Source organism: Berghia stephanieae, chromosome 10 (assembly GCF_034508935.2).
Source record: "Berghia stephanieae isolate SIO BIC M18660-M18661 chromosome 10, UCSD_Bste_1.3, whole genome shotgun sequence".
Lineage (NCBI taxonomy): Eukaryota > Metazoa > Mollusca > Gastropoda > Nudibranchia > Aeolidiidae > Berghia > Berghia stephanieae.
This window is the reverse complement of record NC_088369.1, coordinates 2,024,154-2,029,153: the sequence shown is the minus strand read 5'-3', so window position 1 is coordinate 2,029,153 and position 5,000 is coordinate 2,024,154. Positions and strand designations below refer to the sequence as shown.

Sequence of the window (5,000 nt, the reverse complement as noted above, 5' to 3'; positions counted from 1 at the left end):
TGAAAACTAAATAGAGATTTTGGCAAACGAACTTTTTCTTAATTATTGCATTACTTGTGCTGGTACCATTGATGTAATGACTTTGGGAATGTTCCAGTATTGAATTAAATTTATTAATTTACTAATTTTATATCAATTTAATATTAATTTGTGTTGTTTTTGTATATTTGTTTATCCATTTAAAATTTTCTTTTTTTTCTCGTTTTCTTTAGTGCTTCTCAGAACTCATTTATTTAAATTGTTTTCTTATTTGTTTGTTGTTGTTGTTGTTGTTGTTGTTTTGGGGTTTTTTTTTTTTTTGTTTTGTTTTTTTTTTTAACAAATTAATTTGTTAGTTCTTATTTTTTTAATTCTTAAAGTAATTACCGCTGTATTTTTATCGCCAGACAAAATAATTTTGCAAAACAATGTAATTTTCTATTGTATTCCGTCTAATAAAACAAAACACTTTTATTCAAAAGTCACGACTAAATAAATATATAAAATACAACCACCATTTTGGTTTTCTCAACAATTGAATTAGTATACGAGAAATACTCTTCTGAGTAAGGAGAGAGTTGAATTCTAAGTTATAGAGGAAATAAAGACGTTTAAAGGAAGGGTGGGCAGATTCCGTACTTGCCCGTCCTGAAGCTAATATACATACATAAGTTCGCGATGAGAGGCGGGAAGCTCGGGTTGGTTGGGTAAGGAGTAAAGATAACAAGGTCGTTATTGTTATAGTCTAACGAATGCATGAGGAGAAATTGGTAACATTATTTTGTCTTAATTGTATGTATGAAGTATTGGCGAAAGCCTAAGATTAAATAAACTTTGTTTTTGTCTGTCTTATTTTGACTATGGAACTGATACTGATACTTGTCATAGCAGACCTGCCTACTTGAAATAGGAAAATAAAAATCGTAGTTTTCAGGGCTAATAAATTCGTAGATATTTTAACTACCCTTTAAAAAAATGACCGGAATTTCGTCTGTTTTGATAGATATCAAATTTTTAAAAACGAGAAAAAATTATTGGAAACGTAATAATGATGGTGATGGTGGTAGTGATAGTGGTAGCGGTGGTGGTAGTAGTAATGATGGTGGTGGTAGTAATGATGATGGTAATATTATTATTATTTATTATTATTATTATTATTATTATTATTATTATTATTATTATTATTATTATTATTATTATTATTATTATTATTATTATTATTATTATTATCATTATTATTATTATTATTATTATTATTATTATTATTATCATTATTGTTATTATTATTATTATTATTATTATTATTATTATTATTATCATCATCATCATCATTATTATTATTGTTACTGTTGTTGTTATTATTATTATTATTAATTATTATTATTATTATTATTATTATTATCATTTATTATTATTATTATTATTATTATTATTATTATTATTATTGTTGTACGTATTGGTGGCATTACTATTGTTGTATTTTTTGTGGTTATTAATGGTATCAGTTTATTGTTTGGTTCCATTTACCATTTTTTTTCCACTTTCATGTATGTGGTCATCAAATTGTATGATTTATTGTCGAAAGCCTAAGATTGAATAAACTTTGTAATATTGTATGGTAACCATCATTGTCGACGACATCGTCGTTGTCATTATAATCATCATTATATCATCATCACATCATCATCATCATCATCATCATCATCATCATCATCATCATCTTCATCATTAACAACAACAATATTAACAACAAGTACTACAATAGCAATAAAAACAATATCAACATCATCATAAAATTTCCGTCATCGTCTCCACAACTATCATTCTAACCAACAGCACCACCAAAACCACAACCATATTTCATCCTCCTCCACCACCACCACCACCGCTACCACTATTCCAACCACTACCACCACCGGCACAATCATTCTAATCATCAAGACAGCAGTGAAATGCAATTTGAGCTCTGAATGAAACTCGGGTCCATATCGCTGTTGTTGCTTCTCGATTGAAACTTTAAGGTTACTACATACTACTGAAAACTAGTGCCGCGCTGAGACCGGTCCTTGGACCGGTCCCACGGTCTTTTAGCTGTGAACCGGGGACCGGTCCCATAGTGGAAGACCGCGGCGGTCCTCACTTCTTATCACCTTTCACGGTCTCGCGCCATACTACTTCCCCAGCGATTGTTGCCTCGGTTGCCTATCTTCCACCAATCACCACCCATCCCACTTAATTATCGCACCCACCCCCCTTTGCCATACACTAAACGACACACACGACCATAGAGGCAGACGACCACCTCCCTCCACTTCGCAAACCGCCCTTTCGTGTGTGAGATGGGGGAACAGAGGTGCACGCCTTGGACGATTCCATTATACAGGTAAATTTCAAATTTACTACACCATAATGATCGCAATGACAATGATCTATGATGAAGGCATGACCCCTCTTCTCTAATGGGTTATTGTTTGAATGCATGTGACTACTAAAGATGTGTGTGTTTGTGTGTGTGTGTGTGTGTGTGTGTATGTGTGTGTGTCGAACCTAGCAAGTAGCAAGTCCGATTTTTTGTTTTCTTTGTCCATCTCTTGTCACCACTCCTTTCTATCGCATTGCTGTCATTTAAAATAATACAATAATATTAAAATTTCGTTTGGTGTTTTAACTAATCAAATAATATGAGTTTCATTAGTTTCTCTTTCCAAAAAAAAACCAGTTATAACGTCTGTATTTTAAAAAAGTCCAATAGAATATTTGGGACCTCGATAGCTCAGTTGATAGAGCACTCTCTTATACGCAAAGGGCCAGAGATCGATCCCGGGTGCAGTCGAGTTTTTCTGAATCCCTGTCTTCTCAGCAGTGAATGGGTAGCTGGTTTGTTAGATCTGGCGAAAAGTCACCATGGACCCCACTTATTACTTATTAACTTATTACCGCATCCACCCCCTCTTATTATAACTTCACGTCTCTCTCTTACTCTTCAATGCTCGCTGCCCTCTAATGTGTCAACGCCACGAACAACTCGATCAACTCCTGGGCGATGCCATTATCTCTGTTAATGGGGATAAATTTCAAATTTATTAAATTATCGAAGTAACAATGAAGTACGGTGAGCAAATAAAGAAGGCATCACCCCTCTTCTCTAATTAGGTTACAATTTGAAATGAGTGTGACTACTCCGTGTGTTTTACTCCTGTAGACCACGGTTTCATCGTGTAGCGGTCTTTAACGGTTCAAGAATGAACGATCCCACGTCCAAAGGTCAAAACGGTTCGAACTCCAACAGTCTCTCAGAATGTTCAATGTCGAAAAGGACCGGTCCCTAGGACCGTCCTTGCAGTTTTCATTTCCCAGGGACCGTAGGACCGTGGGTCTATAAGCTTGCCAAGGACCCGCCCCGCACTACCAGTAATGTAACAGAAATATTAATCACGCCGTTGAGGGATTAAAGCAAATCTTTAAATTTTTCGAGTGAACGAAATGGACTTGTATTGTCAAGGTGTTGTCGCATTATGTCTCGTCGCTTTATTTTTTAGTTGTATTCTCTTTCGTGATTCATTTTTGATTACGTTTGGAATAATTAAAATCTACTGGTATTGTCATTTCATTGTGAATGTGATTATTTGTGGTTGAAATATTATTTTTTAAAGTAAAAAAAAAATAATAATTAAAAAAAATTAATTAAAAAATAAATAAATAAATAAATAAATAAATAAATAAATAACTTTAAAAAAATAAAATAGATAAATTTAAAAAAAAATAAATAAAAAAAAATAAAAAATAAAATAAAAATAAATTTAAAAAAAAACAACAAAAAAAACAAAAAACAAATATATAATATATATATAATATATATATATATATATATATATATATATATGTGTAATATATATATATATATATATATAATATATATATATATATATATTATGACGAATCATCTTTGCCCCACCACTGTAAATAGGCTAGAACCGCCACTGGGGGGGGGGGGAGGTGGGAGGGGTGGTGGTAGGGGTTATGGGTTTTTTATTTTGGGGGGGGGGGTTGGACTTTTGTTGGGTTGGTTGGGGGGGGGGGGGGTTACATACATGTAAATAAGTGCATATCGGGGCTGGCGGGGGGGGGGGGGCTATTTTGTTAAATTGTTTTCCGTTTTTTGTTTTTTGTTTTGTTCTTAAATCCAAAGAAAGGTGGGTAAAGGGAAGTGGGAACCACGCATCAAAGATAATTTACATAATTATCAATTTAGCGAGCATAATACAACAACCGTAGAACACGCATGTCGTTATAATTATAACCCTGCCATGATACTGTTGTTGTTGTTGTTGTTGTTGTTGTTGTTGTTGCTATCTCCGATATACACCACAACCATTTCCTGTATACACCAGTCAAACGAGCCCCGACCGCTTTATATCATAACTGCCGTACAGCGATAATACCCCGTATAATGGCCAAACCCGATTTTACAGGAGAGCCGAAAAACTGTTCATATTTTACTTCAACTTTTTACAATAACTGCGGAGAATTGATGCAAATTGGTTATCAATCGAAAGGTCTTTTTCATTCTATCACTTTTGATGTATAAAAATAAAAAATATATAGACCTGGACTATTCGGAAATATGAATTTACTGTTGTACGGAGTTTTGTCGCTGTACGGCAGATAATATTATCAAATAATATCATGTAGTGATTTTGTAGTCGAATGAATGAATATGTGCGATACCAAAAAAAAAACAAACAAAAAAAACAAAAACTATTGTAAAGCACGTCTGAGCACTATTTGTGGATACTGGCGCTATTATTATTTTATTATATTATTATTATTATTATTATTATTATTATATTATTATATATTATTATTATTATTTTATTATTATTATATTATTATTATTATTATTATTATATTATTATTATTATTATTATTATTATTATTATTATTATTATTAATTATATTATTATTATTATTATTATTATTATTATTATTATTATTATTATTATTATATTATATTATTATAT

General features: G+C 32.0%; 1 protein-coding gene across 1 annotated transcript in view; it reads left to right on the top strand.

Moving 5' to 3' along the window:
- LOC144956063 (matrix metalloproteinase-14-like) overlaps window positions 1-5,000 on the top strand; it is a gene marked incomplete at its 3' end in the record, with an annotated part of 57,263 nt that overhangs the window by 51,430 nt on the left and 833 nt on the right.